A 15,896-nucleotide genomic window follows, 5' to 3' on the forward strand; every position below is an offset into this window, starting at 1 on the left:
GAACTTTTATAGATTTGGATTTTGAACAAACGAATTTTTACATTTTTATTTACGTAAAAGAAGAGACAGACTTATAGGTTACATACTAAGGCATCCTGAAATAGTCGTTTTAATATTGGAAGGACAGGTAGAAGGAAAAAATTGTGTAGGCAGGCCACGTTTGGAATATGTAAAACAAATTGTTAGGGATGTAGGATGTAGAGGATATACTGAAATGAAACGACTAGCACTAGATAGGGAATCTTGGAGAGCTGCATCAAACCAGTCAAATGACTGAAGACAAAAAAAAAATCTACGTAGATTTAATAATAAAATGAAATTATATCTTTTAATGCATATTTTTACTTCCTTGTAAGAAGTAAAGGAAGTATTCTGATCGCAAAAAATTTAGGTTTCAGATTTCAACAGAAATATCCATTTTGACCATTCCTGAATCCATTTTGATTACTTTTGGCGTGACGTCTGTATATATATCTGTATCTCGCACTCAATAACGATTACCCGTAGGATGTTAAAATTTTTATTTAGGACTGTTATAACATGTAGTTGTGCACCTTTCCTTTTGATTGTAATTGACTGAACCAAAAGTATCCAAAAATCCTAAAATACAAAAAATTTGGATTTTTTATCAACTGCAGTAAGAAGCCCTCATAGAGAGCTTTTCAACAATATATCGTAAGTAGTACTTCATTTCATCGGTTCCAGAGTTAAAACCAAATAAAATTTTAATTAACAAAATATTTGGATCTTGGAAGGAGAGGGCACATCGGTTCAAATCCGACTTCATCTCCATTTTTTTTACATTTTTTTTTTAAATTTAAATATATTGATTTATTAATAATTATTAACCTCTGATTGGAAAAAAAAATAATACATTAATAACAACAAAAATCAGAAAATCAGAAATTATTTATGAAATAAAATTTTATGTGCTTTTAAAAATGTGTATATGAAATTTAATAGACGTACATGGAAGTCATGTGGTGTCCACATCATACTTTTTCATTAGTTAAATAAAAGCGAATTTTTAAAATTAAATTTTTTTATATAAAGTTAATTTATTCTTCACGAGATATAAATCTTATTTCGTTGAAGTAAAAATATTCTTTTATCAGAAGACAAAATCAAGGATCATTTTTACATTGTAAACAAAATTAGTCGTATCTTGAAGGAAAAAGATGAAAATTAATTTTTTATTACGCGAAACCGAATTGTTAAATTTTCTAAATTCATACACCATCATAAAAAATTGAATCTATTTTTACGCCTGAAGAATTTATAACACGTATTTTGTTATACAGTTCTGAATTGAATGTTAATTCTTTGATGTCAAATACTAAGAAGGCTGTGCGGTATCGATTGGATGAAACCCGGCAAAAATAAATGTTTATTCTCACGTATTTCTCGTCTCTATATCGTTTCAGATGAATGAAGTTTTTTGTGTAATAGTTGCTTCGATTTTTATAGGGGTAACCAGTTAGACGTTTGGGATTATAATACGTGGCCCTGCATAAGGGTAGAATGTACTCTATCTAACATATTTATCAAAGGTTTTTTTTTTCATTTCTGTCGATAGTTTTTTATTCGTTTTCTGTTAAAAAACAAATACATTAACGCAACCAAAAAAATTATTTCATTTTACTAAATTAACAATCGTATTTAACGAATAGGCTGTAAATTTACTACAGTAATTGTGGGTTTTAGATTATAGTTATATTTTTTTTCTACCTTGAGTGTACCAGTCAGTTTTCCTTGAATTTTTCCAACAAATCAGAAATTAGAATTTATCTCCCAAAATTAATTAACCGTATTAATTGTAATCTATTCTAATAATTCATTGATCGTTTAAATTTAATTTCTACGAACAAATTTTCTTTATTTTTATGTAAAATTTAGCTACTTAAATAAAACCTATAGGTACCAAATTAAAATCGAATGTGTAAAACAAAGATGGTATATCGATTTATAGTACGAAAGGAAAAATCGATAGGTGGGTGGAATATATTGAAAAGTAATATAGAGGAAATGAATTAGAAACCGGTGTTATAGAAGAAGAAGAGGAAGTCGAAGAGGATGAAAAGGTAAAAACAATACTGAAATTTGAATTTAAGAGAGCGTTAAAAGATTTGAATGGCAGAAAGGCTACGGGAATAGACGGAATTCCAGCAGAATTACTGCGCAGTTCAGGTGAGGAAGCGATTGATAGATTATACAGACTGGTGTGTAATATTTACGAAAAAGGGGAAGTTCAGCCAGATTTCAAAAAGAGTGTTATAGTCATGATACCAAAGAAATCAGGGAAAGATAAATGTGAAGAATACAGAACAATTAGTTTAACTAGTCACGCATCAAAATCTTAACTACAATTCTGTACAGAAGAATTGAGAGGAGAGTGGAAGAAGTGTTAGGAAAAGACCAATTCGGTTTAAGGAAAAGTATACGGATAAGGGAAGGAATTTTATTGCTTACATAAATAATAGAAGGAAGATTAAAGAAAATAAACCGACATACATGGCATTTATAGACCTAGAAAAGACATTCGATAACGTAGACTGGAATAACATGTTCAAGATTTTAAAAAAATTAGGGTTCAAGTACAGAAATAAAAAAACAATTGCTAACATGTACAGGAACCAAACAGTGACAGTAATAATTGAAGAACATAAGAAAGAAGCCGTAATAAAAAAGGGAGTCCGACAAGGATGTTCCCTATCCCCGTTGCTTTATAATCTTTACATAGAACTATCAGTTAATGATGTTAAAGAATAATTTAGAGCCGGAATAACAGTACAAAGTGAAAAGATAAGGATGCTACGATTTACTGATGATATAGTAATTCTAGCCAAGAATAAAAAAGATTTAGAAAAAACAATGAAAGGCATGAATTTAGTCGTATACAAGGACTCCCTCATGAAAATAAACAAGAACAAAACGAAAGTAATGAAATATAGTAGAAATGACGAAGATGGACCACTGAATATAAAAATAGGAAGAGAAAAGTTTACGGAGGTAAAACAATTTTGTTATTTGGGAAGTAGAATTACTAAAGATGGACGAAGCAGGAGCGATATAAAATAGCACAGGCGAAACAAGTTTTCAGTCAGAAATATAATTTGTTTACATCAAAAATTAATTTAAACATCAGGAAAGGACTTTTGAAAGTATATTTTTGGAGCGTAGCTTTGTATGGAAGTGAAAATTGGACGATTGGAGAACCTGAGAAGAAACCATTAGAAGCTATTGAAATGCGGTGCTGTTGGAGAATATTAAAAATCAGACGAGTGGATAAAGTGACAAATGAAGAGGTATTGCGGCAAATAGATGAAGAAAGAAGCATTTGGAAAAATATAGTTAAAAGAAGATAGGCCACATATTAAGGCATCCTGGAATAGTCGCTTTAATATTGGAGGGACAGAGAAGGGAAAAATTGTGCAGGCAGGCAACGTTCGGAATATGTAAAACAAATTGTTAAGGATATAGAATGTAGAGGGTGTACCGAAATTAAATGACTGGCACTAGATAGAGAATTTTGGATAGGTGCATCAAACCAGCCAAATGACTGAAGACAAAAAAAAACAACCTGGCAATATAGCTCTAAGGTTACGCTGTAAAAAGGAAAGTACGGCAATCAATAAAAAATAAGATATGATTTTTTTTTTTGCAATGTTCGGATGTACATAATTGAAGCTAACAAGTTTTACTGGATAGACCTTTTTTGATGAAATTTGGTTCAGAGATTTGTGTATATGAGACAGTTTTATGGTAAAAATTTGCGTTCAATATCTGAACAGGTGGGCTTGTTTTTAGATCAATTTTCTCAATTTTTTTTTTCAAATTAACCCTACGGTATATTATTTTCAGTTCATATGTACATGATTATCTTACCATTTAAAAAAGAATTGTCCTCAAATTCTCTCCTTTCCAGAAATCGAAAAAAAGAATTTTTTTCTTTATTGAATGGTTTTTAACCGATTTTGCTTTGCCGTTGAAATAGCCTTATATCAGAGCTATAGCTCTAGAAGGGAAAGTATTGTAATCGGTCCAATTTGGGCATATGCGATTTTTACCGGATGTTGATGTTTTCACACCTAAGAACCCTAAAAATTATAATAACCGGATGGAAATTTTCCGGATATAAATGTTGGTATGTGCAGTGTATATGTTCAGTGTTAGCCTCTAAATTACATTATATCTGCAGAACTACTGGACTGATTTTCACCAATAGTTATGAGATTACTTCTATTTAAATAGCATTAATGCCATTAAATTTTCAACTTTAAAGGTCAAGGGGGTGAGGCTGTAGAGCAAGGTCACCCTCAGTATCTCGAGATTTCGTCTAATTATGATCATATTTTTCTTACACAAATTTATTAACAATTACAGGATAAAAAAGTTTTGCCAAATCGCATCCCCAACCCAAAAAATGCTGTTGCAGTCGCCTACTATGTTCTGACGTCACAGGTGAACGAATGGAATAAATGAATGATATTTAAAATTTAAAAAAATTAAGCCTGGCTGGGTCTTGAACTCGATCACCCCGTTTGACTCGGCTGCGTTAAGTCTCGCGGTTACAATAATATGCCGACCATACAAGCGAAATTTGTTCTATGTAAGTTGTGAAATCACATTTGTTTACTTAGTGTTGATAGTACCCGTTAGCACCGCTCTGCTCGCGTGAATTAAATCGGTTTGCACGCGTGCTTTAGTTAGAATAATTGAATTATATAAACGAAATAATATTATATCAAAATGATAAATATTTTAAATAAAGTTACGTGTACAACCCGTACATCAAAAACAACCCATTTTTTTTAATGTCTTGCTAAGAATAGTAGTAATGCAAGTAACCCAAACACATACTTGCAGGGCAATATTTTTGAGCGGGGGGAGCTGACTATATTTTTTTAAATATTAATTTTTTAACCCTTTTTCATGTATCACTATTTTTTTCTATTATACAAGAATAAATAACCAATTAACTATTTTGGAATATTCATAATCGGTCAATAGTATATTGGTATTTTTCTTTCTGAGATTTTTTTATAATCAACTAGCATTCTGTGACGTGGCTTTGCTAGCGCTAAATGTATATAGAACATACAAATTAGGAAAATGTTTTTTAGTAATTATGTTTAATTTAAATGTCAGGAAAACATTTTTGAAAGTTTATGTTTGGAGTGTCGCTTTATATGGAAGTGAAACTTGAACGATCGGAGTATCTGAGAAGAAAAGATTAGAAGCTTTTGAAATGCGGTGCTATAGGAGAATGTTAAAAATCAGATGGGTGGATAAAGTGACAAATGAAGAAGTATTGCGGCAAATAGATGAAGAAAGAAGCGTTTGGAAAAATATAGTTAAAAGAAGAGACAGACTTATAGGCCAATAATTATGACATCCTGGAATAGTCGCTCTAATATTGGAAGGACAGGTGGAAGGAAAAAATTGTGTAGGCAGGCCACGTTTGGAATATGTAAAACAAATTGTTGGGGATGTAGGATGTAGAAGGTATACTGAAATGAAACGACTAGCACTAGATAGGGAATCTTGGAGGGCTGCATCAAACCAGTCAAATGACTGAAGACAAGTAATTGAGATAAGTAATTGAGAGCGTAGATTAGAGGAGCAGATCAACAGTCTAGGAGGTCTTTCACCCCAGCAGTACGGGTTTAGGAAGGGCAAATCGGCAATACATGCAGCTCTCAGGGTGATTAATTTTGCAGATAGTGCAGCAATGGGGACGCGGCGGACTAGGAAGATTCCAGTATTTGTAAGCTTGGATGTCAGGAATGCCTTCAATAGTCTCCCGTGGCGAGTTGTCGCGGAGGCTATGGAGGCGTTTGGTGTTGATCCACAATTAAGGAGCATTGTGAGGGACTATTTCAGCGACCGGTATGTTAAAGCGTTTACGGAGATCGAAGATTTTGTTTTCCGTATGAGAGCGGGGGTTCCTCAGGGCTCTGTCCTGGGTCCCCTTCTCTGGAATATTGCCTATGACGGTATTTTTTCGCCTGCGGTTTCCGGAGGGTGTAGAGATAGTTGGCTTTGCTGATGACCTAGCATTATTAATCAAAGGGATTAATGAAGAGCAGATTGAAGAAAAAGGTAATGAAGCTCTGGCTACGGTTTGTGAGTGGATGTCTGCCCACGGTTTGTCCGTGGCTCCTGAAAAGTCTGCAGTTCTGGTTTTTTCGGGTAGGAGACCTCTTCGTCAACTTAAGCTCGAATATGGTCTTTCTCCAATTCCTCTTGTGGATAGAATTAAATACTCGGATGTATGGATGGATAAGAACCGGAGTTTTGGTCCACATATAGAGGAAGCTTGTAATAAGGCTGAGAAGGTACTATCGGCAGTTTCTCGGCTGATGTGCAACACGTTGGGTCCTAAGGAGCGAAAGAGGAAGGCAATTGCAGCAACGGTAGCTTCGGTGCTATTGTATGGTGCACCGGTGTGGAAAAGAGGATTGGATATCCAAAGGTACAACAGTAAGATGGCATCGTTACATAGGAGACTGCTCCTGCGTGTTTCATGCGCATATAGGACAGTCTCCTATGATGCTGTGTGTGTCATTTCCGGCTCACCGCCTATCGATCTATTGGCGGAAGAGAGGGTATTGAGATTCAAGGGGACACCTAAAATAGAGGCGAGGGCGAAAATAATGAACGACTGGCAGGAAAGGTGGGCAGCGTCTTTAAAAGGCGGTTGGACGAGGAGACTTATCCCAGATATAGGATGCTGGGTGGGACGGCGCCTTGGCGAGATTAGTTACAGTCTCACTCAGTTCTTATCAGGACATGGTGATTTCGGTGAGTACTTACATCGGTTTAAGCTCCGAAGATCTGCTGTTTGCAGGGATTGCCAAGAGACTGATAGTGTTGAACACACTGTGTTTAGATGCCGTAAGTGGGATGACATAAGAGACAGGTATACAGCAACAACACCAGAGACTGTAATCAATAGCATGTTGACGAATGAAGATATGTGGATGGAAGTAGCAAATATGGTCGGTGAGATTTTGAAGGAAAAATTTGAACAGGGAACCCCTTAAAAAAAGGGGGTTACGAATTATGGCGGCGTCTAGGGACAGGGAGGCAGCTCCCATGACTAGGATGCCTGGGCATGCTCACCCACAAGAATGGGCATGTCTGTGTATTTACGATGATGTCAAGGGAGACCCTCAAGGTATGAGCGGGAGGGCGCGCTGTGAAGGCCATATGGAATATATGTCCGGAACATCAGGATAGGGCCAGGAAGGGCAGCTCCTACATTGAGGGGTATCTGGGCTTTCCCGAATGGGAGGTTCAGTTATCTCGGAGATATGTAGGAGACCCCGATGGGTGAGTTCCACAGTGGACGAAGACAGGATGGGTGGGGGTAATCAACCGCCATTACATGCGGGGCCGACTAACGAGATGCCTAACGGCGATTCCTGGTTGCCCGTGTATGTTAAAAGTGGAAAAAGAAAAAGAAAAAAAAAATGACTGAAGACAAAAAAAAATTGTATAATTCTTTTTATTTTATCTTATAATTTAGTAATTTATAGTTTTCATTTTTTTTATTTTTCAATTTATTAGTTTTATTATTATTATTTTTGAAGAAACTTTACCATCACGTATAATTTATATTAAATTGTTATAAACAAATTAATATTTGAAAATATTTCTTTAAATAAACGATAATTTTCTAAAAGATTTATTTTACATTGCTTGATGAATTATTTTCTCAAATCAGATTTTATAACTGAAATATTAATCTGCTTTTATATTTAAGCGGATTAGGAAAAAGTATGATTTATAATTGAATTGGTTGCATATATTCTCTGGTGTAATATTTGTAATAGAGCCTAAAATTATAATTAATAACCCAAATCTGTGACAGTTTTTCTTAATTTGTATTTTAATAATAATATATAATGCGGATATCATATGCGATATTAAAATTTAATACGGCTTCTAGGAATAATTGTTAAATCGTTTGTTTGTTATATTTTCTGTATTTTTTCTTTCTATTTTTAAATATTGTTATTTTTTAATCGTTAAAAATAATATATGTTACAAATACATTTGATTACAGAGGAGTGTAAAGTATAATAAAGATTGATTCACGAAAACACGGAATTTTTAAAATTAAATATTTTTATGAAAAAAATATATGAAAAAATTGTTTAATAAAAAAATATTGAATACATTAAAAAAATTATTTTGTTAACATCATATTTTACAGGTGAGCTTCGTATCTGCGTAGATATTCATGCAAGGCGGAGGTAAATTTCACAGGTGCTAAGTTTTTTCTTTTTGTCTTCAGTCATTTGACTGGTTTGATGAAGCTCTCCAAGATCTAGTGCTAGTCGTTTCATTTCAGTATACCCTCTACATCCTACATCCCTAACAATTTGTTATACATATTCCAAACGTGGCCTGCCTACACAATTTTTTCTACTCCTGCCTGCCCATTATTTGAAGCTGAGTTAATTATTCTAAAATCACCTGACCAAAAGTCTCCTTCCTCTACCCACAAAACCCTACTAATTCCTACTACAACCACATTTATCCTATCCATTTCCCTTTTTGAATTTTCCAGCCTACCAACCTTTTTTAAACTTCTAACGTTCAACGCTCCGACTCGTAGAATGTTATTTTTTAATTTTCTGTTGACCCCTTTCTTAGTAGCCCCCACCCGGAGATCCGAACGTGGGACTAGTTTACCTCCGGAATATTTTACCAAGGAAGGCGCCTCCATCATTGCTATATGAAAATGCAGAGAGCCACATTTTCTTGGAAAAAAAAACAGCTGTAGTTTTCCATTGCTTTCAACTGCGCAGTACTCAGAGGACTGAGTGATGTTGATATGGCCGTTTAAGTCATTGTGACTCACGCCCCCAACAACTACTGAAAGAGCTGCTGCCTTCTTTCAGGAATCATTCCTTAGTCTGGCTCTCAACAGATACCTCTCCGATATGGTTGCACCTTCGGTCCAGCTACTCTGTATCCCTGAGCACTCAAGCCCCCTCACCGACAGCAAGGTCTCATGCTTCATAGAGGAGGCGGTGCTAAGTAAGGGATAAAAAAGATTTCCACCTTAAAGTTAAGAAAAACATCAAATTTCTTCACTACGACAATGGTTGAATGTTTAGCGTACGACAAGCCCCATCTTCTTACAATTTCGGTAATATTTTGGTCATCCCTTGCCGTAAGGGTTGATCATATCTAAACTTGTTTCAGACAAAAGTTTTACGTATGTTTATAAGACCAACGTCCACTTTAAACCTATTCGATATTGTAACTATAAAGGAAAGTATGATCTTTTTGTCGTTGAAACCCTATTTTTTCCATCCCCTGGCACAACGGTTGGTGATATCAAAAGACTTTTCTTAGATACGTTTTAGGCTCTTATTCAAATAATAAGAATTCAAAGATGCTACGATTTGCTGATGATATAGTAATTCTAGCCGAGAGTAAAAAGGATTTAGAAGAAACAATGTACTGCACAGATGAAGTCCTACGCAAGAACTATCGCGTGAAAATAAACAAGAACAAAACAAAAGTAATGAAATGTAGTAGAAATAACAAAGATGGACCACTGAATGTGAAAATAGGAGGAGAAAAGATTATGGAGGTAGAAGAATTTTGTTATTTGGGAAGTAGAATTACTAAAGATGGACGAAACAGGAGCGATATAAAATGCCGAATAGCACAAGCGAAACGAGCCTTGAAATATAATAAGAAATATAATTTGTTTACATCAAAAATTAATTTAAATGTCAGGAAAAGATTTTTGAAAGTATATGTTTGGAGTGTCGCTTTATATGGAAGTGAAACTTGGACGATCGGAGTATCTGAGAAGAAAAGATTAGAAGCTTTTGAAATGCGGTGCTATAGGAGAATGGTAAAAATCAGATGGGTGGATAAAGTGACAAATGAACAGGTATTGCGGCAAATAGATGAAGAAAGAAGCATTTGGAAAAATATAGTTAAAAGAAGAGACAGACTTATAGGCCAATAATTATTACATCCTGGAATAGTCGCTTTAATATTGGAAGGACAGGTAGAAGGAAAAAATTGTGTAGGCAGGCCACGTTTGGAATATGTAAAACAAATTGTTAGGGATGTAGGATGTAGAAGGTATACTGAAATGAAACGACTAGCACTAGATAGGGAATCTTGGAGGGCTGCATCAAACCAGTCAAATGACTGAAGACAAAAAAAAATGATTTTAAGGGATCAATTATGATACATAAGTATGAATTCATATTTTTTAGTAGTATCTACATTAGAAGTATAAATATGTATGATTATCATAATAAAAAATTACAGAATATTAAGTTCTTAACTTAATATTTTTTAACGAATGTAGTTTCTTTGACAAACTTACCATTTATATTTGCATGTAATGATAAACTAAAAACAAATAGATAAAGTAACTTTAATTTTCTATATAACCGAAATCTTAGCCGTATAAAGTTAGAAGTGAACAAGACGTTTGTTTTTCAACAGAAATAGAACAGCAACTTATTGCAAATTAAATCCGCAAAAATTTCTACAAAGGGAGAAAATACTCATTTGCACATAGATGACTTACATACAAATGTAAATTTTCAACAGAACATTATTTTAGAAACAGAGACTTTACTTCATAAGGATCACAAAATAAACAACTGAAATAACAAATATGATAATTATTTATAAATAATAATATAAAAAATAATGAATTTCTTGTTTTTATAAAACGCGTATAACTTTTACTGCAATATAAAAAAGGAAAAATAAAATTTAGAAAATAAAAAAAAAAAATAAAAAAAAGAATTGAGAATATTTTTATCAGTGTTGCCACTAAATCAAAAGAAATAATAAATTATAAAAGAATTTAAGTAAGAAAAAAAAACTGTGTGTAAGGCATATGGCAAGAATAATGTAAAAAGCAGTAAATGTTAAAAAGATAAATGGGAACATAGAAAATAGAATATTTTATATATACTGGTACTCAGTTTGTTCCAGTGGAAAATTCAAATGTTTTAGGCATGCATGCAAGATGAATATTTTAACCGCCTTTTTAAGTAACTAGAATAAAACATAAATTAAAACAATTTTGATAAAAATATTATTAAAAACAAAAACTTAACTAAACAGCACTTATATGTGTGTATATTAGTCCATCCTTCTTAGCTTAACACCGGAATGTACCGATCACTAGCGGAAAATTTCAATTCGTTAGTACATGCCTTGCGGTGGTCAGGTGTATACTTCTTATATAAATATATACATATGTATATCGATATACCGTATACATATCGACGTTTTGGTAAAATTTACTACTTTTTAACCGAATCCGAATTTTCGGAAGAAAATCGTAAATATCTCGAAAACGGTCGCTTTGAAAATTTTTTCCACCACCCTCGATAATATCCCTATTTAGCTTCCAGTCGTAACCGTTGGATGATAATATTTTCAAATGCCCCCGGAGTGCAGATCGGAAATTGTGGACGGGGTGTGATAGGGTGACACCATAATATCTCGGCAACCGCTAGTCCATCCTTTTTACTGTTTAGCCTCCGGGAATTATCGTTCAGATATTACTTCAGAGGATATGTATGAGTGTAAATGAAGTGTAGTCTTGTACAGACTCAGTTTGACCGTTCCTGAAATGTGTGGTTAATTGAAACCCAACCACCAAAGACCTTGCCGGGATCATACCCTGGGAATTAGTGGATGTTGCAAGTTATGGCTTACAAAACCGTAACTTCCCCAATAGTTGGAAAGAAGCCAGAACTGTTTTCATTCCTAAAATAGGACCAAATCAAGAACATATAGGATACAGACCAATCACACTAATAAATAACATGGGTAAGGTAGTTGAAAGACTACTAGAAACCCGACTCAGAGAAGAAATCGAGGAAAAAGATTGTTTACATGAGGAGCAATATGGTTTTAGAAAAGGCCGGTCTACGATAAACGCGATCGACAAAGTTAAGACCTGGGCATTAAATAGTAGAAACGGCACGTGGAGAACTAGGAAAATCCCACTTATTATAATGTTGGATATAAAAAATGCTTTTGGATCTGTTCCTTGGAAAGCCATTATCGCAGCATTACAAGCCATGAATATAAGTGATTATCTAGTCAACCAGATTAATTATCTAGTCAACCAGATTAATAACCTTTACCATAGATTCATTGAGGTTAAAACGTTAGAAGGAAAATCCACATTTGAGATATTTGGAGGAGTTCCACAAGGATCAGTCCTTGGGCCTATACTGTGGAATATTTTTTATGACAAAATTTTTAGGTTGGATTATCCCGAGGGGGTTTTTGTTGTTGGATATGCTGATGACATTGCTATCCTAGTGGAAGACAGAGAAGTTAATAACCTAGAGAATAAAGCAAATCAGGCGTTACGAATAATTGATGAATTGCTGGTAGGAAGCATGCTACAGATATCCCCTAACAAATCCTGTTGTTTGGTGTTTTCAGGTAGAAGACCTATTAGAAACCTCAATATAAACATTAGAGGAGAGAGAATTAAGGAGGTCAAAGAAGCAAAGTATTTAGGGGTTCTTTTGGATAAAAGACTAAGATTTAGCAAACACGTAGAGATGATTTGTAAGAAGGTCACTCCTTTGATTAAGGCATTGAGGACTCTTTTCCAGAACCATGGTACACCGAAAATGGTAATAGGGAGACTGATAACTGCGGCTACCACGTCAGCAATTTTATATGCGGCCCCGATATGGGGAGATACAATGAATATTCAGCGAAACAAAACAAAATTAAAAAGAGTACACAGGCTTGCTTTACTGCGTGTAGCCGCGGGATACAGAACAGTGTCATACGACGCGTTGTGTATATTAACGAAGATTATACCCATTGATTTACAAATTAAAGGAAGAACATTTAGATATAGGGGTATGTCCAAAGATGAGGTTGAACGGCTAATTGATCAAGAGTGGCAGGATACATGGACACACTCTAGAGTTGGAGATTGGACCAGGCGACTAATCCCCAACATAAATACGCGGACTAGTAATAGAATAGGTAATGTAGATTTTACATATACGACACAACTGTTGACGGGGCATGGCTCGTTCGGCCATTATCTGTTTAGAATTGGAAAAAGACCTACCCCACAATGTGTGTACTGCCCAGAGACCAATGATGCGGAACACACTGTGTTTGTATGCCCAAGATGGGCTCCAAATGGAGCCCATCTTGGGCATACACATTTTTCTTCTATTTAGAAGAGAAATTTCGGACTACGGACTTACACCTGAAAACCTCTTAAATTGGATGGTCTATAGTGACGATAACTGGGATTGGTTCCGTAGGTTTGCCGGGGAAATCTTACGCACCAAGGAAGAAGAGGACAGAAGAAGGGGTTTGTGAAATTAAATTAGGGAGGACAGTCCCTCCGTGGAGGGCCCGTACGCCGTGGTGTGCGGGTTCCTGAGAAGAGTGGGAACTCCTGGGGAGTGTGGGACAAATAAAAGACCGAGTCCCGGTTGGCGGTGCCGCTCCTGCGGGTGCCTCGGCGCTTAGTGGGGACGGTACCGCTGATTAGAGGCAAAGGCATAATGACCGAGACCCGGTTCCCTGCTGAGGGGATGGGAGGTGGCGTAGCCATACCCCGTCTCCGAGGCAGGCGAATAAAATAAAATTAAAGATCCGAGACCGGGGGAGCTAACCTGCCGTGCCGGGTGTACAACCGGTGGGCGGGGGACGCTCCCTTAGAGTAAAAGGACACTCTCCCCGACTGAGTGTATACTTAAATGGATATTCGGTCGGGGAGAGTAGGGGGAAAAAAAAAACCCCACCAAAGAACACCGGTATCCACGATCTAGTATTCAAACAACGGCAACCGCTAGTCCAATTTTCACAATTAAAACGGCGTATGTATACTCAGGTCAAACGTTAATTTTTTTAACGCATCGTATACACCCTTGATCGACCGGATCTTGGTTATCCGTAAATTAAATCGTTTAGTCATATGTTTTGATTTTACTCACACACCCTTAAACGTACCGATCCGATCTTTCGCTAAATAATATCAAACTTGTGCAATAACGCACCTGTTAAGTATAAACTTATGAACAATGAAAAGTAGAAAATAAAGAATACGTAAAAAAAACTTTTTAAAAAGCACTTTTATATTAAACGCACTAAAAGGACGGTATCTCTGAATGGATTTGACAACAAACTTTGATGGTGATATGTCAGATGATATTTAAAATGATGTGACTGGGGTGCTCCTGCACCTCACACTTTAGGACATTCTTTACTCGTAAGAAAAAATTATCAAAAAAATCAAATTTTTAATTTGAATACACATAATCTTATATATCACCATCAAAGCTTGTTGTAAAATCCATTCTGACATACCGTTCTAAAATTATTTTTTACCTTTTATTGCGTTTAATTTAAAAATGGTGTTTTAAAAATTCTTTTTACATATGTCCTATTTCTTTACGTGATTATTTTATTCATAAAATAATGAACTATAACCAAAAAATTGCCACCGGAATGTACCGATCACTAGCGGAAAATACCGATTCATTATTATCAATTTCTAGAGTTAAATTTTTAACTTAACTTTCATTATATCAAATTTCATCGTTCAAAAAAATATTTTTATAAAATAAGTAATCAATTTTAGACACCTAATAATCCCATTTCGAGACGCCGCCTGACGGGGGAATCTACTTGGAAGGCCTAGCTGGGGAGGTGTGCCATACACACGCCCTGCAGTTAATCATAAAACAACAGCAAACATTTTTCCTTTCATCTTATTTTTGAGATTACTTTAAAAGTATACACATTTATTATACGTGATCTTTCCTGAGTTTAATAACACTGTAATACGTGAAGTTTTATCAACGTAGTAGAGGTCGCTAGTAGTAGTAGAGTGGTCGCTAAGGAGAGAGTAGAACTGGAACGTTTTTAACAATTTCGCCGGTACGGTTCTTCGCACTAAGGAAGAGGAGGCGCGACGAAGGAATCGTTAGGTTCAATCGTAAATAGGGATAGGTGGACAGCCCCGTCTCTGAGAGCCTGTATGCCCTGGCGTGCAGGTTTCGGTGATGGGACGGGGACTCCGGGGAGATTTCGCGGGGACAAAATTAAAAGACCTAGACCCGGCCGGCGTGGCTGGTTTTGTGGGTGCGCGCGCTCCTTGTTCTGGTCGCGCCGGTTTGAGGCAAATGGCATAAACACCGAGACCCGGTTTCTGTCGGCGGGGGTGGGGAACGGCATAGCCGGGCTTTGCCCTCGTCGGCGGGAATTAGAGGCAGGCAAGAAAAGATCTAGTACCGGGGCGGTTGACCTGCCGTGCCGGGTGTAAAACCGGTGAGCGGGAAGACCGCCTTAGAGTCAAAAGACACGTCTCTGGGCCGAGTATATTTAATTGGATGTCCCACCCAGGGAAAAAAAAGATTTTTTCAGCGATTCGTACAGGTATCGTGTAGTTAATTGATTTCATCGTCAGGGTGGTAGGAGAAAAAACGGCTACTAACATAAGAAGGCATTATGTGTGCTAGATTTTCATGTCTTTCAGTCTGTTATCCCTATGCAACGTAATTTTAGAAGGAAAATGCACCCAGTGGGTTCATTATCCATAAGTGGTATTTTTACTTGAAGAAAATAAACGCCTTTGTAAGCGAAAATCAACCGCCGGTCCACCAGTAAGCGAGAGAGCTGTGGGGCGTGTTTAAGAAAGAGTTTCATATAATTTCCACAGAAATCACACACCCCAGTTAGCAGAGAATTAGCCACCCCATTACCAACTATGAGGAAGATTGTGAACTGGAATAGGCAACTACAAAAAACATAGAGTAGGTATGCCGGCCGTGACGATAGTGAACGTTTGTGTTGGCTCCACGTTCCCCTGAATTTTCTACCTTGAGACTTTCTTC

General features: G+C 36.0%; 1 protein-coding gene across 1 annotated transcript in view; it reads right to left on the reverse strand.

Moving 5' to 3' along the window:
- Reck (Reversion-inducing-cysteine-rich protein with kazal motifs) overlaps positions 1 to 15,896 on the reverse strand; it is a 757,413-nt gene that overhangs the window by 563,641 nt on the left and 177,876 nt on the right. The window lies entirely within an intron of this gene.

The sequence above is a fragment of the Lycorma delicatula genome, chromosome 1 (assembly GCF_047948215.1).
Source record: "Lycorma delicatula isolate Av1 chromosome 1, ASM4794821v1, whole genome shotgun sequence".
In the NCBI taxonomy this organism is placed as follows: Eukaryota; Metazoa; Arthropoda; class Insecta; order Hemiptera; family Fulgoridae; genus Lycorma; species Lycorma delicatula.